The sequence below is a fragment of the Lepus europaeus genome, chromosome 7 (genome assembly GCF_033115175.1).
Source record: "Lepus europaeus isolate LE1 chromosome 7, mLepTim1.pri, whole genome shotgun sequence".
Classification (NCBI taxonomy): domain Eukaryota; kingdom Metazoa; phylum Chordata; class Mammalia; order Lagomorpha; family Leporidae; genus Lepus; species Lepus europaeus.
Window position 1 is genome coordinate 27,872,305 of NC_084833.1, and position 24,108 is coordinate 27,896,412.

Sequence of the window (24,108 nt, forward strand, 5' to 3'; positions counted from 1 at the left end):
GATTCATGCTGAAGATAGACCAGGATGATCAGTTATCAACTGAGGGGTAGTGGGGGATAAGGAATCAGATTATAAATGCAGGGTGATGTGCTATAGAAGGTCAAAAACACTTGCCAAAGAGATGCAGCAGAGTCTCTGCTAAAACTGGATTTTGTAAGGTAAGGAAGTACACAGATGGGACTAGCAGAAAATTCAGGAGTCAGATGAACATTTGGCCAGGCAGAAAATCTTTTCAACCAATAATCATGGAAGTGGAATGTTATAAAACTAAAGCCCAGCACCTAGAATCCTGATGTTTTTTTAATCTTCAACAACATTGTTGTTGCTTATCCAAGATTCTGGCCCAAATAACAAAGCTGTAAACTTTTAAAAGGTTCTTTCTTGCTTGAATATAGGGTTAAAAACAAAAAAACTAAGAAAGCACTACAACCTAAAAGTTATGTAAATCTGTTAAAAAATCAGACAATCTTTGTCTCAATAAAATACTAAAAGAATATCTGGAGAGGGTTAGTGATAATAAAGTAGTTCCTTAGGTCAAAATCACAACACACAAGACTGTGTTATGCTTAAGATCAAACCCAAAGCAGAGAATAAATGATGTATATAAATAGTTCTTAAGGCAAGAACTTATCATTCCACCTTCTCAAGAGAGAACATCTTACCTTATAATCCAAAATACTGTCAGTAATATGATAGTTTGCAACTATTTACAATTCAAATTTTAACCTTTTCATAATTTTTAATAAAATATTTCTCAACTAGTCCATTTATTCCATTTATATTTGAATTTCATAAAAGAAATATCAAAACAGTCTATAATAATGCAATCAGGTATAAGGGAACATGGAGTTTCCTTTTCCCATCACTCTTGCCAAGTAGGTAAGGTTATTGTCAATTTTTATAATTCCACTGATGGGACTCAGAATATGCTACCCCCAAATACATCACATCGTCATGTTAAAGGATTTAAGAAAGTGGCAGATTTTGGTAGTTTTTTCTAACCTTCCCCTGAAGGGTGTCAGAGGGTCCTGTAAACAGAAGAAAAGGACTTGCTGGTTTTTCCAGTTTATGTCGTCTAGCTCATTTCCCCTTTATCCTATTTCTTCTCGACTCTGTACTCTTCATCAAACCTAGCATAAAAACATACAGGTTAAACCACTTCCTTAAGTCTTCAGTTCCTTAAGCAGGCTCCCATGACATCTAAAACTTATAGCAAGTAAGTTTTTTTTAAATATCTATTTATTTATTTGAAAAGCAGAGTTACAGAGAGGTGAAGAGAGAGAGAGAGAGAGAGAGAGAGAGAGAGAGAGAGGTCTTTCATCCATTGGTTTACTCCTCAATCGCTGCAATGGCCAGGGCTGCTCCAGGCCAAAGCCAGGAGCCTTGAACTCCATTCACGCTTCCCACATGGGTTCAGGGTCCTGAGTACTTAGGCCATTCTCTGCTGCTCTCTCTGGCGCATTAATAGGGAGCTGAATTGGAAGACTTGAAACAGCGCCCACATGGGATACCAGCAGTACAGGACATAACAAAACACCAGTCCCAGCAAATAAGCATGTATAGTTTTTCTTATTAGTATGTATTTTTTAAGGTGTCCCAGCCAATGAATCAGTTAAAAGACAAAATTACAGTAAATTTACCTTAAAGACCTCATTTGTCTTTTGTTCATAATTCTAGGATTGATTAGCCCTTCAAACTAGAGCAAGTTCAAAGAATTTTGGTCTGCCACATGGTCAAATAGCACTTATGGACAGAAAATAGAAGTGAGATGCAAAGACCACTGACTGGTTACAACTCAGTATTTGTCTTTTTGAACATAGTTTAAACATAGGGTCCTCATTCATGGATTCAACAACTGTAGATAAAAGTTTAAAATTTTTTTATCTGGGAGTGGGATTTGTGACATAGAGGAATAAGTAAGTCAGCACGTGCCATACCCATATCCCTTACAAGAGAGTCTGGTTTGAGTCTCAGCTTAACTTCTGATCCAGCTTCCTGCTAATGTGTACCATGGGAGGCAGCATATGATGGCTCAAGAAGTTCAGTCCCTGACGCCCACATGGGAGATCAAATGAAGTTCTTGAGTCCAGGCTCCTGCCTTCAGCCTGGCCCAGTCCCAGCTACTGCTGTCATGTGGGGATTTGGGGGCAGAACCAGCAGATGGAGGATCTCTCTCTCTCTCTCTCTCAAATAAAAATAATTTACTTTTTAAAAATAAATAAAAATTGCATTTGCTGTGAACATGTACAGACCATTTTTATTGTCATTATTCCCTAGACAATTCAGTAGAACAACTAGTTACATAGCACTTACATTGTATCAGGTATCAGCAGTAATCTAGAGATGATTAGTAAGCAGGAGGATGTGCATGGGTTATATGAAAATGGGTTATATGATGTGCACTTTATATAAGGGACTTGAGCATTCACAGATTTTGCTATCTCCAGTCCTGGAACAAATTCCCATGGATACTGAGGGACAACTGTATGCTAAATCATGACTGGTCATGATGCTGAGGTGAGAACAATTATGTGAAAATATTAGTTTAAATTATGAACAAAATATTCTTTTTATGATAACACAGATAGAGGGGTAAACAATGTGTACCAATTTGTAATTGTTGCCAAATCTCCTTCTAGGAACTTAGTACAAGGTATGATGAATAAATATACCACATTTTAAAAGGAGGAAGTTTCTTTCAAGTTAAATTTTATACCCACATGTCTCTTCCTATTTCTTCTTGCCTCAATCCTTTCCTAATACCCAAGGATCCTTGCAGTCAGAAGTAACCTTCACACAAGCTTACATTATAGATGAAATAACTACATGTTATATCCACTTAATTTCATAAATTCTAATTGCTGAAAGCCATGGATGGTTGGAGACAGAAATGAAATAGCATACAGCTGCATGTGTCTACGTGGTACCATCTGGTTTTTTCATTCAAAGTACATCAATTATTTCATTTCTAACATCTGCTCTGTCTCTTGAAAACTAAGGAATCCACCCTGAAAGTAAACGAGGAAAATGTAATTTTTTTTGCCATGCATTCCTTTGTCCCTTATTCTTCCACTACAGGTAAGTGCAACATAGTGTCTGGACAATACCTAATGTCAAGCTTCTGCAATTCTTTTTTTTTATTTAGTAAGATATGTTACCTAAATATATTTATGGTCATCCTGACAGGGTGTGCCTTTCCAAGTGGCCTACAGCTAAAGGCCACTGGAGGAATCAGAAGAAACAAATCTCCACTCTTCACTCTGATCTTCTTCCCTTGTCTGATTACAGCAGATCTTCCCTGAAACACAGCTATGTTCCCCTCTTTGAGGGAGCTTTTGTTTGGAAAAAGATCCGTTGGCCAGGAATGTGTGAATTAAGCTGCCAAAAACTCTCCTTCCAGTTAAGAAAGACTGCCCATTAGCATCAGGATGACATAACCCTACTTACTTTCCCATCTAATTCCTGACTCTCTCCTCTTTTGATACACCTGTAAACCTTTGCTTTCAGCTATTCCTTCAGTTACTCACTATTGGGCATTCATACATGGATAACAAACTTACTCCTATGAATCTGTATACTCTCGGTCTACTTATAGGCTCCCAAACCCTTGGACCTAAGTTGGTAGGGGAGAAGTTTTTCCTTCCAACATTAAAATCCCACACATATTCTTGACAACCATAAATGTTTCTGGGAGAAAGAAATCAGGAACAAGCAAAAGATATTCTAAGATGCTGCTGTAGGTGAGCATGTGGCACAACAGTTATGACTTGGGACACCCCAATCCCATATCAGGATGGCTGATTAGAGTTCCAGCTACTGTGCTTCCAATCTACCTTCCTGCTAATATACTTCAGTCTGGCCCAGTCCTGACATCTGGGGGCTTTTGAAGAGTGACTCACAGAAGGGAAGATCTCTCTTCTGTCTTTATCTTCCAGCTTATAGGAAAAATAAGTAAATAAGCAAGTACATTTCAAAGATTTTTTAAATACTACAATGTGCTTCATAAGTCTCCTCCAAATATCTGGATTCTCATATTGTGAAATTTTGTGTCATTTCCCAGATTATGACATTCAGAAATAGGATATCTTAGGTGACTCTGATATATTTTACTACCTCAGCAGAGAAGCCGTTTCAATCACTAATTAATTTGCAAAGAAGTAGAGGAAAGGTGAACAAGACATTGCTGCCAAACCCATTGTTTTCCCTAAGGAAACAAAAGCAAATACTTTGGGGCTGGTGCCACGACTCACTAGGCTAATCCTCCGCCTAGCGGCGCGCCGGCACACCGGGTTCTAGTCCCAGTCGGGGCGCCGGATTCTGTCCCAGTTGCTCCTCTTCCAGTCTCTGCTGTGGCCTGGGAGTGCAGTGGAGGATGGCCCAAGTGCTTGGGCCCTGCACCTGCATGGGAGACCGGGAGGAAGCACCTGGCTCCTGGCTTCAGATCAGCACAGTGCACCGGCCACAGCAGCCATTGGGGGGTAAACCAATGGAAAAAGGAAGACCTTTCTCTCTGTCTCTCTTTCTCACTGTCCACTCTGCCTGTCCAAAAAACAAAACAAAACAAAACAAAAAAAAAAGCAAATACTTTGAAAGTACAGGATTCACAGGACAGCAGTTGGTATAGAAGCTGACATGTTTAAGATCAGTCCAAGTTCTATCCTAGGCTAAAGATTTCTAGACACTGAGTCAGATAAAATAATTTGAAGTTAATTAAAGCAATCATCTAATAGATACCAACCAAATTATATGCTCTGCCCCAAATGTTGGATGGAGAAGGCAAATACAAATTGAGCATCTGTAATCTGAAAATCCAAAATCTGAAACGCTCAGAATCCAAAACATTATCAGCAGTACACAATAAAAATGCTTGCACGCTAAAATTATTATAAAAAATTACCTTTGGGCTATGGTAGGGATAAGGTAGATATGACACGCAAATGGATTTCATGCTCATACTTGGATCCAATCCCCAAGTTACCTTATTATGTTCGTATATATACTGATATTACAAAATCCAACTAGTCCTAAGCTTTTCAAATAAGGGATACTCAATTTGTACCAGAAAACATCATTGTGTCTCTGTATTTAAATTTAAATATTTCAAATTGATCCTGCATTTCATCTGACAACTCTAGCTTTTGAGTTCTATAGAGCATGGAAAAAATGAAGAAAGAATTCAGTGCTACACAACATAGCAGGTATCTACATCCAATTATTATATTATCTTGTCTTGTGGTTGTTACTCAGATTACTCCTCTTTTGGGACAAGAGTAAATAATAAAACATGAACAAATTATAAGAAATCTGTCTTTACTGGGCAAAAAATTTATCTCTTGTTGCACTGAAAGTTGCTGCCAAATACAAATACTAGAACTCAAAGCATTAACTAAACTGATGTACAATCCCGTCTCTAATGCCTACATAATTGCCAGGTATTAGCCAGGGTTCTGTGGGATTGGGAAATAGAACCACTAGAACTAAATGAAAAAGAGGGGCAAGAAATGGTGGATCCTCTACTCAAGAGTCTGGTTCATGAACAATTATCACTAGCATTCCCTGGGAGCTCCTTAGAAATGCAGAACCTCAGGACATTCCAGGACCCTCTGTTAGAAATGCAGACCCTCAGGACACACCAAGACCCTCTGAATTAGAATTATTTTAACAAAAGCTCCAATACCTTCATGTACACATTAAAGTTTGTGAAGCACTGTTCTACTTCATGTGATTCTAAACATAGAAAATATGGACAATCAGGTCAAAAAAGGAAGGAAAAAGGTACCAAATAAACTAACGGACTGTTAGTTTAAAAATCTGTTCCCCATTGACCAATTTCTAGAAACGGCCAGTAGTCACTAGTTCCTGTAAACACAAGAGGCATGAAGGTGCAAGGTTGTCCCTTGACCTATTCCACATTCAATAAGCCTAAGGAGGTGAATAAGTTAAGACCAGTTCACTACCTTATATGTATTACTCTTGTGAAGGAACCTGTGATAAAACATAGCAAGTTTGGAAGAACATCAGGCACTTCCTTTCTAATGAAATAGAAACCTTCTAAAAATAAGCAGATGCAATTATTCTAGGTACCTCAGCAAAATCTGCAGCCAGAATGCCAGGTCAATGCTGTTTTAAGTGCATACATATTGATAAGAAGCTGATCTTAATTATATTTATTTGAGACCTATACCTCATATAATATATGAATGAAAAGGATACACACACACACACACACACACACTTCTCCAGTGACATATATATGTATATGTATATATATATATATATGTTTGGTAATAACATATAAGGTTTATAATATCATCCCTTCAAAATTACCTTGAGGAACACTGCCATTTTTCTTACCGAGGATAAGAAATATCAATATGTATAGTAGAATTGAATCATAATTTATTTAGATAGATTCTTATTCATTATTTTGAAAGTGTTAGTACAGATTCCTTAAGAAATTTTGGCAATCTTCTTTGAAATATCTCATTTGTGAATCCTGCCTACCAAAGGAGGTAGAGTGATTCAGAAGTAACAAGTTGATTAAACCCATATACTCAAATCATGACACCATTTTTCAGGGGAGGGAGAGGAATGTGAGTGAATTTGCTGGGTCCATTGTCAGTTTCAAAATGGAACTGGCTAATCAACTGATTTCTGAGGATCCATCTAACTATGCCCTCACCCCCATTGCAAGAAATACATCCAAAAGAGGGCAAGTGAGAGTGTGGTTGGATTAAAGCAACATAGCAGGTGTCAGCACTGCTGTGTAGAGGATAAAGCCATTGCCTCACCTGTGATGCTGGCATCCCATATGGCTGCCAGTTCGAGTCCCGGTGGCTCCATTTCCAATCTGGCTCCCTGCTAACGTGCCTGGGAAAGTAGCTGAGGATGGCCCAATTGTTTGGGCACCTATACTTACATGGAAGATCTGGAAGAAGCTCCTGGCTCCTGGATTCTGATGGGTCTAGCTTTGGCCATTGCAGTCATTTGGGGAGTGAACCAGCAGACGGAAGATCTTTGTCTCTCCCTCTCTTTGTAACTCTGTTTTTTCAAATAAAAATAAATCTAAAAAGAAAAAAAAAAGCAACACAGTCGACACTGTCAGGATTGTGCTTCAGTGATCTCTGGGACACTACAAATATGTAAGTAAAGTGCCACAAGAAACTTGCTTCTTTTCACTTTCAATGTTATAGGCCTTTATCAAATGAAATGAGACTGAAGGTGTTTCCACAGAGACAGAGAAAAAATAGGTTCAGACGATCTCTAGCAAGTAAGCCAAACTCTTTGATAGAAAACAAATAAGTTGTTGCCATCTCCCTTTGTTCCCTGCTGGCAAAACTTAAGTTCCATGAAAGAAGTTTCTTTCTATTGCCACTGATCAAACAAAAAGCCCTTTCTTGCTCAGGAGAATGGGGAATAGAGAGGAGTAGGGGAAGTGGCAAATGTCTGTCTACACCAATCAAGATAATTTATTTTCCCTTCCCAGTGATTGGTTTAGAAACTCCTGTGAGTGTGATGCCATTCTGCAAAATGTTATTCTGTGGAGGCTATACTTTTCTTGACTTGTTAAAGAGAGATGTATAGAGACTTCCATTCCAATCTCTGGTTGCAATTATCTACACAAAATAGTTGGAAATATAACAAGCCGTCTTGGGGCCCTGGGAGAAGCTAATCTAAGCCAACATTCTGAAGTTGGCAGACAGGAAAAAAATGGAAGAATCTGGGTCCCAGATCATAGAATTGGGCCAATGAATAAACTAAATCTGGAACCATCTAACTGTTACATAAGATAATAAATCTATTTTGAGTCAAATTTCTTTTGCTTGCAGCCAAAGCTTGTTGAGTAAAAGATCACTAGTCAGTGATTTGATCATTCATATCCATCTATTTTAGAGAGGCACACCAAGTACAAGCTCACACAAGTCATTACAGATGTCTGACTATTCAGAAAATGTTTCTATGCCAATCTTAAGGATAGAGTGTCCTGTAAACTTCAGGCAATGTGTTATTTAGTTCAATGTCAGAGTAAAACATTCATACATGCTTCTAAAATATGAAGGCATCTACACACCATGCTACACATAATATGCTTCAAATTACTTAAGGATACTTTGAAAATTTCAAGGAAAATTAAATTAAAAGATGGTTATTTTGATGCAAAAAGACTGATATCTGCACATGGGTTTTTAAATCTATCAATCTCAGACAAGGAAAGAAAGAAACACAAAGAGAGCTGACATCCACTAACTCATTTCCCAAAAGCCCACCATGGCTGGGAGCATTCCAAGCAGAAGCTGAGAGCTGGGATCTGGGAATACAATCCAAGTCTCTCACATGGGTGGCAGGACCTCAATTACTCCAGCCACCATCTGCTGTCTCCCAAGGCCTGCACGACCAGGAAGCTGGCACTCTGATGTAAGACACTGGCATTTTAATCACTGGGCCAAGTGCCTGCCCTGATAGATTTTTTTAAAAAGGCATTTTCACAAACTTTATGAATTAAACCATCAGACTTCAAATATTAGACTGCCTTTCACTCAATATTATAGAGTATGTTCTATCTTATAGGACATCCCAAAAACTGGTTTGGAGAATTGCTATTGAACCCTCAAAACTGAATTTGTTTGACACAAAGCAGACCAATCACCATCACTGAGTTGGTAAAAGAATGCAAGTATTTTTACTGGAAAGTTCAGAGCAAGGAGCCTGCCAGCTATCACTTAATTCCTGGGCACCTTGCCCTCCTTTGACTGGCTAGCAGTATTGTGCTCTTTAGGAAAATCTGATGATGGCAAAGTGGCTTCCAGTCATTGTAGGGGCTACATGCAAGTGGCTGTTACTTTTTGCTCACATCTGTTTACTTTTTGCTCCAAAAAAAGGAAGCCCCTCAAGGCAAGACAGAACATCAAGATGTCATCTATAGAGAAAATAAACGACTTCATGAATTTGGTGATAAGGGAACTTGTAAGGATGGTTGTACTGCTCCCTCCGTGCAGTGAGTTAAATTTTAGTGAGTGGTTGGTTTACAATCATAAAAGCAGAGTAAGAGAGGGAGGTTGAGAGACCATGGGAGACCAGGACCTAATGGTATCCAGTACGTATATCCAAGGCATTATATAGCAGCTTGGCTTCAATAAATGATCTCCATTTAGAGGGTTCTTAGATTACTCATAGCTCTTATGAAAAAATGTATGTTGTAGGTAAAAGTCTCAACTGAAAGAGATGTGAAAAACAAAGAAAACATATTGATTCACAAAATCTAGTTGCTGTAATTATGGTGTCCAGAGGTAGAAAGTCACTTTTGCTCAGAAGCCTAAATATCTCACAACTCACTGGCTATTTCTCAGGCAGCCAGGTAGTTATTAGCCTGTGTGTGTAAGATGGGCTGAAGAAAATGAGACGTTTTAAAGAAAATGGATTTATATGTAATGCAATGAGGACAAGCCCTGAAAGCAGGACCCAGCCTCTTGTCCGTCTCCTCTAGATCAGGGTGTACTTGCACGTCCTTTATCTAAAGGACTTCACTGAATTGAGGAAGCAAAACAGCTGGCCTTCCTGGACTGAAAGAAAAATCTGCTTTTCCAATAGATAAGAACCCTGATGGCCAGTATTGTCTGGAGGGATTTTTGTCTAGGGGAATTCCACATCCAAAACTCTTCTGTCCAGACTTTCCCAGAAGAGGGAGGAGGTGAGAAGAAACAGGAGACCCACACTCATGTCCATAAAAACCCCATCTGAATGCAGACTGGGCTCTCAGTTCTTTCCTGAGAGGCCTGCCTGGTGTTTCAAGTGTAGGAATTTCTGTGTTTATTTTATTTTTTTTTTTTTTTGACAGGCAGAGTGGACAGTGAGAGAGAGACAGAGAGAAAGGTCTTCCTTTTTGCTGTTGGTTCACCCTCCAATGGCAGCCGCGGTAGGCACGCTGCGGCCAGCGCACCGCGCTGATCCGATGGCAGGAGCCAGGTGCTTCTCCTGGTCTCCCATGGGGTGCAGGGCCCAAGCACTTGGGCCATCCTCCACTGCACTCCCTGGCCACAGCAGAGAGCTGGCCAGGAAGAGGGGCAACCAGGACAGGATCGGTGCCCCGACCGGGACTAGAACCGGCGAAGGATTAGCCTAGTGAGCCGCGGCACCGGCCTCTGTGTTTATTTTTTAAATAAACTAGTTAAAACTGTTTTCTCACCTGCTGGTTAATTGGCCACATACTTCGTTGTTGATAGAACAAGTTCCCAGGGTTCAAATCAGTGACAACATTATGACTTGGTTTATTGGCCTAAAATAACAAAAGATAGGCTCTCCAAGGGAGAGGAAAGAATTTATGGAGGAATGAAGGATGAATTTGTAAGCCAGGATGGCAAACCATGGGTGGCAATAGGCACACTCAGAAAGGCAAAATGAAAAGGTCACATGAGTTAGGCTTGAAACAATTATCCTTGACCAAAAGGATCAATAGTTCATCCAAGGTTGAAAAGGCAGTGGCTGGACTGAGTCCTCATGGAAGTATTCTTTGTTCATGACCATAGTTTTGGTAATCAATACTTTTTGCCATTAGGAAAATATGTAAGAGGACCCTTGTTTCATGGTCTCCTGGCTCTATTTGGTTATCATTTGGTATAAATGACTTCCTGTGATGGTGAGAACTTTCTTGTTATATAACCCCAAAACTAGGTAAACAGAATGGAGGATATCAAATGCTGTAGGCTAATCAGTGCCTACAGTGAGATTAATTCCATCTAAACCAATTGGCTGATGAAGAAAAAGGACATCTAATAGGAAACCTATTTTCCTGACACGGGGTGAGGGTATGGAAAATAGTCTCAAGAACTACTGCCCTCCTAAATGAGGATGTTTTGTTGTTTTTAAGGAAGCTACAAGGAAGAGGGAGTCAGGAATAAGGAGAGAGAAGCATAGGGACAGCTGCATTTCCTGCCTCTGGCCAGGCAATAAGGGGGTGGTTGGAGTCACAGTGGTTATTTGGTATAGTTACATATTTAGCTAGTGTTCATGTTCCTAGTTGGTAGGATGGCCATATGGGCTTCAGTTCGGCTGTGGCTACAGCAGGTGGTTATTAGTTTCTGCCCCAGATTGGAATTCCCTCACCTGGACCTGGAATTTCCCTAAAGGATACCCCTGCAGACAATATCAGCCACCAAGATGCTATCTATTGCAGGAGCAAATGACTTCATGAGTCTGGTGATTAGAATCTTGTAGGGTTGGCTATAACTCTCCCTCAACACAGTGAGGTAAGCTTAGGGAAGGTGGTAGAAGACTGAAGCCCAATGATATCTAGCGTTTGAATTCAAGACATTGTTTGGGAACCCAATTTCAGTGCTCTTGATTATATAAGTGGGAGGAATGGAAGTCAAGGAGATAACAAATCTTCACACTGAAGAGAAATTAGCATAAATTATTTTAAAAGGCCATTCTTGCACATCAGTTAAATTTTATTTCAAATTCTTATGTCCAAGGTTTACTGTTCTTGGGATTTGATTTCTATTTCATCACTTTAGCCACAAAGGTCACAGATCTGATCTATGGAAAATAGACAAGTAGAACTACAGAAAAACCCCAGAAACCACCGCACAACACTTAAGTAATAAGACTCATATTTGGTAGGTTGGTTATGTAATTTTTAAATTTCTTTTCTAACATCACATTTCAACTGTTTCCATAATCCTCATGTATGTCACTAATTTTATTTTGAAAGCATTAAGGAAATAACTCACATGTAAATTTTCAAAAAAATTTAAAGTGATTTTTGTCTATCATTCAGTCCTGTGCACAAATCTGCCCCACCACTTTTTGTCCATCTACTTGTCAGATTACTAGTTGGCTGAAGGATAAGAAAAGTAGAAATATTAGTTTTTAATGGCCACAATTTCCACATAATACATTTTCCTCTCACATTAAATACTTGCACAGTGTATTCAGCTATGCCCCATTTAGTACCACGTTATATAATTTTTAGTTAATTGTACGTGGTTTCCTATGTAAGATTACCACTGTGTTATGTCATTCATCTTTTTGTAAGCTTTCTGCTCTCCTGAACAATGCAGAATACAGAACAGCATAGAAATGCAGGGCATGAGTCTCATTATCATTACTACACTTTAGTATCTTTAATGAGGTAGGGCTTGGTAATTCATAATGAAGATTATGCAATTTTCAACCTTGCAATTTTAAAAGTGGTTTAGTATTTGCTCAATTTACCCAAAGCTATTTCAAATATACATCACAATACACTATTCAGGCTAAAAAACAAATGTAATATCTATATAGCATCAGTATCCATGAGAGAAGAAACAGAAGGAAGCAAAGGAATATCTGATGAATCTGAGAATAGGGAGACCTCACGAATGCCCAGAGCATTAAGAGCGGCCCAAGATTCTGAGCCAGGTAGTGGTTGTAAACATTCATAGGTGATTGGGAGGTATCAGTGGGAATCTCTGAAAGGCTGAAGCAATTTGGATCTTATGTACTTTCTAAATCAATCTGCCAAATTCCCCAGAACAAACATCAAGTTAGGAGAAACTTCTGGAAACTTATTTGAAACTGGACAAAACAGCAGCAATAGCAGAAGAAAAAGAGAAAGCTAGATAAAAGTAGAAAAAGTAAGGAAATCTCTTAAAGTATGAGAACATGTTTTAAGACTTCAAAAAATAACAGAAGAGGTGTTTCTAGGACCAGGATATTAAAAATAGCCACTATAACCACTTGCCTCCTCCAAAAATATTAACAAAAATTTCGTTTTAATAAATAATCAACAGAAAACATTGCAATATAATCCCATAAAATACACTATACTACAAAAAAATTAAGATTAGAATTATATCCCCACAGGCCGGCACCATGGCTCACTAGGCTAATCTTCCGCCTGTGATGCTGGTACTCCGGGTTCTAGTCCCGGTTGGGGCACCAGTTCTGTCCCGGTTGCTCCTCTTCCAGTCCAGCTCTCTGCTGTGGCCTGGGAAGGCAGTGGAGGATGGCCTAAGTCCTTGGGCCCTGCATGCATTTGGGAGACCAGGAAGAAGCACCTGGCTCCTGGCTTCGGATTGGCACAGCGTGCCAGCCATAGCGGCCATTTAGGGGGTGAACCAACAGAAGGAAGACCTTTCTCTCTGTTTCTCTCTCACTGTCTAACTCTGCCTGTCCAAAAGGAAAAAAAACAAGAATTATATCCCCACAATTAAGTAGCAGCAGGAAGGCCTGACTAAAAATTGATAAAAAATTAATATAGTATTTCCAAGTCAGATAAAAATGTACAAAATAAGGAAAAATAATATTAATTATAAATAAGGAAACTCAGAAGTGGGTTCTAGATCAGAGAGCAATCAGATCTGGGGGAAAGCAAACTCAGTTCACAAATGAAGACACAAACACACGCCCAAACACAAACACACAATGTATAAGAGAAATAGAAGTTGGAAAGAGGTTTTAAAAAAAAGAAAAAAATAGAATAATAATATTAAAAAATTTCAAATATAATAGGTAGAAATGAAAGATTCAAAACACATACATATGTGTAACTTTCCCAGAAAATGTAATACAGTGCATCAGAATAAATATTAAATTCTAGTTCTAGAAAAGTTACATGAAGATTAATTCTAAGATAGTGGAATAAGGAAGGGTGTATTGCGTGAAAAACTAGGGGTAAATAATAATGAAAAAAAAGTGTATGAATTACATTCTCAGGAGAGATTTAAAGAGAAAACCTCAGTGGAAATTCTATAGAAGGAAGAGTAATGCCATGGATCAGTGCAGAAGGTGCGGAGACACAGCACAAACATGGACACAACACAGGACCCCAGCAGCTGAGAGCTGGAGAAACCCCCAGCTTTGGAAAGTGGGGTGAGATCAGACTGTAGAAGTCCATGTCACTGGTGATAGAGCCATAGGGAGAGCAAGGCATGAGTTCAGCCTGGAGCCCTACAGGGAATCGGATACCCACTGACACAGTGTGAGAAAAAGGAGCACATTTCTCTCACCCCCAACAACAGCTCCCAGCAAATGGCTGAGAGAGGGTGGGTGCCATTTTTGAGCATAAGCAGTGGAAGTTCTTGTGCACATACCCAGAAACTGGCTGGGATAAGACGCCATCATCTCAGCATTACCGCAGGCAGCAGCTCAGATGCCCATGCCGGGCTTCCAGCCGGGAGAATGCAGCATTCCACCAGTGCCTCTTGTACATACATGTGATACAGAGATTCTAGCAGAGGGAAAAACCCGTGTTCCCAAATGACTCTGAGTCTGGCTAGGTGGACTGACAGGGGGCTGGTCACCCATGTAGGACTGTGAGGTGCTGCCAGTCTCAACATGTCACAGGCTCTGGGGCTCTAACTGCCTAAGCGGAGCACACACAGGCCGCTGGCTCTGGGAACATCTCTGCTTCTCTGTGGGCTGGACATAGTAGTGGGGCAGAGTGGATCCTTTGTACCACATGACAGTGGAATCTTGTGTGTTGAGATTGTGGGAATGCTGTGACTCCATGAGAAGGTGCAGGGTGTAGCTGGGTCTCTGGGCAATCAGTGTGAGTGGTTCCACATACTCAGAGCTCCCTGACTGCATGGGGTGGGTTACTGCAAGGGGGTCCAAGCACACACTACAGACTGCAAAGATCCTTTGCTTGGTCCATGTGGCAGCATGGACAAGTATTGCACCCATTGTAAGCTAACACCTGAGAACTGATCACCTTGGAAGAGAGTAGAGTAGAGTGTGATCACACCAACAGAGGCGGTCATACTCTCCTTTCAGCTATAAAAGAGCAGGTCTACCACACCAACTTGGTTGTTATCCTGGATACTTACCCCACCCTACAGCACTGACAAGAATTCCCTAAACAAAGACAGCACCCATATCTGGACATTCAGTGAAAAACAGACACCTCACTAAGCCACAGAGGAATCAGGGGAGAAAATCAACAAGTGTTTCCACAAATACCTAAAAATCAATGCAGAAATTCAACAAACAAGAATAAAGAATACAACAGGACACTCCCCCACCCCACCAAGGAACATAACAATTCAATGTTAGAATCTGAAGATGAAGAGATTCATGGATGCCTGAAATGGAATTCAAAAGACTAATCCTGGGATTAATCAGAAGCAATCAGAAGCAATTTCACAAATTAAACAAATCCATACATGACATGAATGAAAAATTCTCCCATTAAATGGAGATTCTGAAGAGAAATCAAAATGAAATATTAGAAATGAAGAATTCAATATGTCAAATACAAAATAGACTGGAAAGTCTCAACAGTAGACTTGGTGGGGCCGGCGCTGTGGTGTAGCAGGTAAAGCAACTGCCTGCAGTACTGCCATCACAAATGGGTGCCAGTTCAGATCCAGCTCTCTGCTGTGGCCTGGGAAAGCAGTGAAAGTCCTTGGGCCCCTACATCCTCATGGGAGACTCCGAGGAAGATCCTGGCTCCTGGCTTTGGATCAGCACAGTTCCGGCCATTGCAACTATCTGGGGAGTGAGCCAGTGGATGGAAGACCTCTCACTCTCTCTCTCTGCCTCTGCCTCTCTGTAACGCTGCCTTTCAAATAAATAAACAAATCTCAAAAAAAAAAAAAAAGAAGAAGAAGAAGAAGAAGAAGAAGACTTGGTGAGGCAGAAGAAAGAATATCTGAGCTCTGAGCTAGAATACAAATTTTTGGAAAGTTTTCACTCAGACCAGAAAAAAAAGAAGACAGTGGAAAAATTAAAAGCAGTGTTGGAAGATTTATGAGACACTATCAAACCATCCAGCAGGTCTTAGGGGTTCCTGAAGTTGTGGAGAGAGAATGGATGAGAAAACCAATTTAGTGAAGTAATTACAGAAAACTTCCCTAATTTGGAAAAAGAAAGGCACATCTAAGTACATGAGGTATATAGAAATCATTAAAGATACGACCAGAGAAAGATTTTCACCATGACACATTGTAATCAAATTTTAAAAAGTTTCTAAAATGTGCACAAGGGAAACTCCAGATTACCTTCAGAAGATCTCCAATTAGACTCACAGCTAACTATAGAAACAGACTCACAGAAACCCTACAGGTTAGAAGAGAATGTAGACACATAGCCCGAGTCTTAGAAAAACAACCATCACCCTTAAATGTTCTTATAGTTCTATTAAAATATGAACAAAATATTGTTTTTCTTAAAAGCCAAATAGACATTCTTTTGCCTATGAACAGAAGTATTTATGAAAAATTCTTCATTCTCTGGAGCATATTTTCATGAAAACTATGTGAAGACATTTAGAGTTTTAAGTATCAACTGCAGCTCCCATTTTGTCTAGTCTGATATTGCACACTGGAAGCACTTGCAAACAAGCACCTACAATACTTGAGTTCTAGCGCTTTTAAACTCTTCAGATCATTTCATGCATCACCATCTAGCCACCCTTCACATTATTTCCCATTATCTTAGCTTCTCTGAAAATTGTTTTCTGTTAACTAACCTGATCACTCCATGTGAGTATGGCTTCTTTGAGCTGGTTAGCTCAACCCTCTTTGTAGTCTTAGATTTACCCTTTGCCATTGATCACTCTATTTCTGACAATTCTGCATGACATTAGTTGCCTCAGTCCTAGGATCCACACAAGATCTTTATCTCCAGTGGTTCTCTGGGCTGGCTCTCCCTTCAGGAAAAGCTTCCATTAGGCATCACCAACTCACCTAGATGGGCAGAGGGAGAGTCTTGAATGCCTTCTAGTCAGTTCTTTGCAAAAGATCTAAGAATGCTCCAATTAAGAATTCATTTTGGGGCATGTTGTGGCACAGGTTAAGTGGTTTCCTGGAGCACCCACATTCCATATCAGAGAAGCTGGTTTGAGTTCCAGTTATGCTGTTTCCATCCATATCCCTGCTAATGTACTGGTCAGTCAATAGATGACTTGGGTTCCTGCTACCCACATGGGAAACTTGGATAGAGTTCCTGGCTCCTACCCTGGCCCAGCCTATCTGACATTTGGGAACTAAACCAGCAGAGGGAAAAAAAAAATCTGTTTCTTTCTGTCTCTCTGCCTTTCAAATAAATAATAAAATAAGTAATCTTCTCTAAAAATATTTCTTTTGCATATAAAATAAATTATTAGCATTTTGTGATTAATCTGCTATTTGCTGTAGCTATATTTTTACCTCTGTCCTTATTTTTCTTTTCATTCTATTCTAAGATTAAATTTGTTTGGAATGGCTCACTTATAAAGAAAACTATAAATGTGAATCAGGAGCCACAGTGTTATATAATTCAAGAATACTGTTTTTCCATTCATGTTGACTCTACACATTAATATTTCATTTGTGAAAAAGCAATACATTGGCCGGCGCCATGGCTTACTAGGCTAATCCTCCACCTGCGGTGCTGGCACCCCGGGTTCTAGTCTCAGTTGAGGCACCGGATTCTGTCCCAGTTGCTCCTCTTCCAGTCCAGCTCTCTGCTGTGGCCCGGGAAGGCAGTGGAGGATGGCCCAAGTCCTTGGGCCCTGCACCCGCATGGGAGACCAGGAGGAAGCACCTGGATCCTGGCTTCGGTTTGGCGCAGCGCACTGGCCGTAGCGGCCATTTAGGGGGTGAACCAATGGAAGGAAGACCTTTCTCTCTGTCTCTCTCTCTCTCTAACTCTGCCTGTCAAAAAAAAAAAAAAAGCAATACATTTCTTTTAAATAAAGTTAATTAGATTTTGCCATGCTAAAACTACATTTGAAACTGCTGAACTTGATTTGCTAATAATGTGATGGTGGAGACAGTGAGAAGGAGGCCTTGGAATTGTTTGATGGTAGTGTTGATATCTTACATTCTTTACCAAATAGCAAATAATGTAAAGTAGTAATGCATACTGATGAAAAGCAAAAAAGATTAAGCCTGTCACTCATTAATTTCTTATTGTCAGTTAACGCCTTCTAAAACTATGCTTATTTATGTGACTTGATGAGTTGAGCAGGCTATTGAATAATGCTAAAAAAAGCAAAATTACAAGATCAACAATTCTTAATTTTTTGGTGTTGTTGGTCTGATTTAACTTAAGTGATGAATACAGGGACACATTTGTTGCCTATATATTGTTGATGTAATTTTCATGAGTGTTAAGACTTGCGCATTAGTTTCCTCAATTAACTTCTTTTTAAAATATTTATTTATTTATTTGAAAAGCAGAGATACTGGTTCACCCCCCACCCCCCAAATGGCCGCTAGAGCTGGTATTGGGATAGGCAGAAGCCAGGAGCTAGGAGCTGCTTCTGTACCTCCCACATGGATGCAGGGACCCAAACATTTGGGCCATCCTCCATTGCTTTCCCAGGTACATTATCAGGGACCTGAATCAGAAGTGGAGCAGCCAGGACTCGAACTGGTGCGAAATGGGATACTGACACTGCAAGCAGAGGCTTAATCTTCTACTCCACAGCACTAGCCCCAAACTATCTTATTTTAAAAATATTTTCTGGGGCCGGCGCCGTGATTCACTTGGTTAATCCTCCACATGCGGCGCCAGCATCCCATATAGGTGCCGGGTTCTAGTCCTGATTGCTCCTCTTCCAGCCCAGCTCTCTGCTGTGACCCAGGAAGGCAGTGGAGGATGGCCCAAGTTCTTGGGCCCCTGTATGCGCTTGGGAGACCAAGAAGAAGCACCTGGCTCCTGGCTTCTGATCAGCACAGCACCGGCCGTAGCAGCCATTTGGGGGTGAACCAACAGAAGGAAGACCTTTCTCTCTCTCTCTTCCTCTCTGTCTAACTATAAAAAAAAAAGAAAAAAATGTTTTCTAAAATATTTTGGAATGCACAGGTATGCAACAGATATGGAAAAGGAAGCAATAACATCAAATTACATTTAAAAACCTTTAGAGAGGTGGTTGAGTAGCAGAAAGACAGGAAGAGAGCCCCAAACACCAATGCATTCTGATGACTTTGCTACAACTCTGCACAATTAAACCACACACGTCTGAAGGATTTCTAAAGGTAAGTTAACAATTCTAATTTAATTTACCTATTTTGCTTCTGATTCTTCTAATCCTATATAGAGTCTGGGACAGAACTGCTGTCAAATGAAGCTCCTTCATGACTCTAAAACAATAATGGCTTAATGGCTAATACTTTATGAGTACTCATTATGTCAGGCACACTGTAAACTGCTTGGTTTTTTTTTTTTTTTAAGATTTAGTTGATTTATTTCAAAGTCAGGGTCAGAGAGAGAGAAGGAGATAGAGAGAGACAGAAAGAGAGAGAGAGAGAGATCTTCCATCTGCTGGTTCACCCCCCAAGTGGCCACAATGGCCTGGGCTGTGCCAGATCAAAGCCAGAAGCCAGGAGCCTCTTCCAGGTCTCCAACATGGTTGAAGGGGCCTAAGCACTTGAGCCATCTTCCACTGCTCTCCTAGGCACAACCCCAGGGAACTGATTGAAAGTAGAATAGCTGGGACTCAAACTGGAGCCCATATGGCATGCCAGAGCTGAAGGCAGTGGCTTAACTTGCTACAACACTACTCTGGCCCCTGTAAACTAGGTTTTGACATATTTGATGGTGGATTTTATGTAGCTAGACCACCTTATCCAGATATCTGAAACAATGTTATTCTAGAACCTCTCTGAGGATATTTTTAAAATGATATTAGTATTTAGATCTGTAGGCTGTAAGTAAAGCCAATTACTACCCGCATTGTAGGAGAGCCTCCTCCGATTAGTTGAAAGCCTTACATAAGACAAAAACTGACTTTCCCTGAGCAAGAAATAATTTTGGCAGCAAATTGCCTTTGGACTCAAACTGGCACTTTATCCTGGGTATCCAGCATGCCTGTCTATGCTGCACGTTCGGCACTTCGAAGATCAGGTGTTCATGCAAGTCAATTCCTTAAAATAAGTATATCTATCTAACTATCTATCTAACTAAAACCTAACTAAGGATGTCATTTTTTGCATCAAAACAAACTCTTTTTTTCAATTTTTATCTATTTTATTTTACTTATTTGAAAGTAAGAGAGATAGAGTGCTCTCCTACCTGTTGATTTACTCCCAAAGTATCTGTAACACCAGTGGCTGGGTCAGGCTGAAATCAGGAGCTTGGGACTCAATCCAAGTCTCCCACGTGGGTAGCAGAGAATCAGCTACTGGAGCTATCTCATGCTGTCTACCATGGTTCACATTAGCAGAAAGCTGGAATGCTGAGGAGAACCAGAACTTGAAACCAGGCACTCCAATATGTGATGTGGATGCCTCAAATTTATCTTTCAATTCAAATTTTCCATGAACTTAATGAAATACTCTCATATACCTCCTATGGATTCTCTCTCTTTCTCTCTCTCTTCCTCTCTCTCTCTCGCATGTTATGCTACCTACAGCATGTTATCTTATGTTTTCTTAGATTGCACACCAACAAATTCATACAGTAAACGCTACTGACATTATGGATTTACCTATAGACTACCTGACCAATTCAAGGTCACAAACATTTCAATTTAAATCTATCTCTAAAGCCTAAGCTTTGGCTGTTCTATTATGAATTAACTTTGTATGTTATATGTGTGCTTACATGAATTTGAGTATATGTGCATCTGTGCATGTGTTGGGAGGGTGATATCTATAGAGCCACTTAGATGAAGGCAACTTTCCTCTGAATATCTGTCATGAAAACTCGCAGTTTGAAAACAGTTATATTTTTCCTGTGGCATTTCTTAGGTGGTTGTCCTATATTTTTAAGTTAACATGAGCATTACTAGAAGCTCTGTCTTGTAATAAGAAAGCTTTGCTTTCTTGGACATAGAGGGAAAATCTAGGTCATACTCTTACTAATGAAAAAAAAAAACACATTTTTTAAAGGACATGCACAGGATAAGCATCAAGTTATTTTAGTTTATACCCAAAGATTAGGACCTACTAATTTCTTCAGCATGCTGACACAAAGTTGGTCTAACATCTTCCACATTGTCTAATTGTATACTTAAAATTCATCCTTGCATACATATGCTTATATTTCAAGGACACAATTTTATCTGAACATCTCACCTTTATCTGGCAAATAATGACTCATACAATTGTTTTGAAGAGAAAAACAAATTACTTTCCCATAAATAAAATTTTGTCCCAGGCCAAAGGTACCAATGAGCTAAAACACCTCCCAAAGTACCTAACTCCTGATTAACACAGCCAGGTCTCAAAGGTACCACTTAGCATTCCTGGAAGAACTTACTGCCAGGCGGTGGACCAGATGCCCCAGGAATTTGGCTCAGCATCTTCAGCTGCAGCTCCAGGGAGCAAGCTAAATCCTACTCTTCATGATTTCTGCCAACTATGATGCTGAGTGGGATCCACAATTGTTTCAAAGTCTTTCCAGAGATACGTCTTACAGTAATACATTCCTGTTAGATAAGAAAATCAAAATCAAAGCAGTAATATCATAAATCAACAGGTATAGAACTAAATCTCAAAGAATGGAAGCAACTTGTTCAAGTGTATCAACTGACTGGTTGCATGACCATTTACCCAAAAAACATTTGTTTTTTTGCTATTTCCTTTCCCTCATGTTCCTCCTGATAAAGTATGCTTGCTACCAAATTCTGTCTATAATAATTTTATCAAAACTGGAAAGTCTGTCTCCTGTCTGTTCCGTTATTCATTTTCTACCAACAAATATTTTTTTTTTTTGTCAATGAGTTCAGGAAATCCCACCCCCAAATATGATGCTTTGATTTGCTGATTACTTGGAACTGACAGCATCTAGGGAAGAGTGGCAGGCTCCCTGTAGTGGCCTAAAGATGGATTGAACTTGCCAAAGGGGATTTGATTGCCATAAGTGCCCTTCATCAACCAAGGAAGATGAACTTTCCACACAGTGTTAAAGGTAAAATTGCTGCAAAGAAGACAGCCTCAGTTCTTATCTCACATAGGAGAATTTCCACATGGAAAAGGCAGTGAGCAAAGCAAGATTTATTTAAGTCAGAAACCTGCTGCAGCACCCCGGAGTGGGGCTCCAAGAGAGGCAGACCTGAGAAACTGTGATGGTTCAGTCTTTTAAGCACAATTTGGGGGCAAAAAATAAATTAATTAATAAATAAATAACAGAACAGCAGCTAACAATCAGAGCGTAGTGAAAAATCCCATTAAAAAAATAAAATAAAAACAGAATCCTAATTCTGTCTAGCTTGCTCAGGATGGAAAAAAAAGGCAAGAAAAGGAAAGCCACCAGAAGGGTGATTGGTAACTTCTGCTTTATATTCCCATGATACACTAAAAACTCAAAAGGGTGGAATCACTACTTCTTTGCTATTCTCATGATAAAATTGGAAACTCAGGGGTTGGCACTTTTATCTTGATAAAGGCAGCTTCTGGGGAGAAGTGTGCATTCTGCACCCTCTTAAAGAGGCTCCCCCTTTCTTCATTCTGACCAAAACCCAACCTAACTGCCTGTTAGTCCACCCACCTCCCACATTAGGAGACGGAAGGTTGACACCTCACCTAGACAGCCCTTATCTTTGACTGTCATACATTTTTCTAAGGACCTTTCATCTTTGCCAAAAAATCATTTTCTTTCCCCTGCCTTTCCCATAGTCCCTTCCCCTCTCTCCTATGAAGAGGGTATAGCATGTAAGTTTTATTAGGTTTTGCAGTATTCTCCAATATTTCCTTTGATGCCCCTATGCATGCAATGAATTTGCACATCTTTCCTCCTGTTATCCTGCCTGCTGTCCACTTATTACAAAGATTTAGTTAACTAACCCGAAAAGGGTAGAAGGAAAGCTTTCAGTCCTCTATATTTGCATGTGGGGTATATCCTTCTCTGAATGACCTTGAGTAGACAGTCAGTTGTATTAACTGCAGTGGATACACACTGTCATGTATGAGGCTGAAGGTTTCGTCAGGAAGTTCCAATAGTGGTGCTCTACTCAGACCGGAACTTATGTTTACCTTTCAATGCTGTTCCTGCAACCCTGCCTCTCACATTTTCCAGGTAACAGAGATTTCTGCAATGTTTCTTCCACCAATTGCAAAACTAAAATTGGCCAAAAGGGTGAAATACAGAAGTCAGACAGCTCAACAGGATACAGAAAACCCCAGAAAGACATACTTTTTGATGAGATCAAAATATACATCTTTTCTTGAGTTCCAATATATCTTATATGATTGATATGGTAAAACAAGAAAGCCAACTATCATTTACTGAGTGCCTCATCTCTAGCAGGTAGAGTTCTTGGTACTTAAATTATAACTTATATCACACATCCTATGGATTTTTGAGTAGATGGGGATTATGGATTATAGACTTAAAAAACTGAAACACAACATTTTAGGGAACTGAAAACTTTCCCTCTGAAGGTTTAGCAATTGAGTTGCTGAGACAAACTGTTATAAGACAGCCCCTTTACCAGTCTGCACCACCGCTTCACCGAGTTCCCCCCAATATCACAAACTCAAAACAACTTCTTATTATATTCCCCATTCTTATCCTGAAAGATTCAATATGTTATGCTTTAACAATGGGTTTGACCCCACTCTGTAGAGCATAGTTTTGCATGTGCAGTGGGACCCGAGAGCAGGGAACTCTATGTCACAAAACCTGGCAGGTGCAGAAGTATCCAACAGGCAGAACCAAATAAACCAGGATGCCACCAGAACTTATACCTATTCATTGGTGCTCTTTTAGAAGCAAGAGATCTATCAAACAAAGAAATCCAACATTAAAACTCTGTCTTACTATGCTTGTTTGATTTCAAGCATTTCCACATATCAAATTTCTCTTACTTAATCCATAAATCCCCAGATCAGGGAAGCAACTTTGAACCATGTTCTCTTGCCTTCTTGATGGCCATAATAAATCCATTTTCTCCTTAAAAGACCAGCACCACAGACTGTGCTTCGGAACAATGAGCAGCAACCCCACCTTGTTAAGTAGCAAAACTAACAATAGACAGATCAATAGGAGAAAAATACATACAAATTTATTAATGTATGTTTGTACATTGGAGCTACACAAAACCTGAAACTCAAATAAGAGGACAGGTGGCTGAAAGTTTTCATTGGGAAAGGGAAATGGAGAGATGCATGGGGAGCAAGTATAGGCAATTTTACAGGAATAGGAAATGATTTTTAGTGTACTCAGTCTAGAGAACAGACGATGGCATGGCCTGGGATGAGG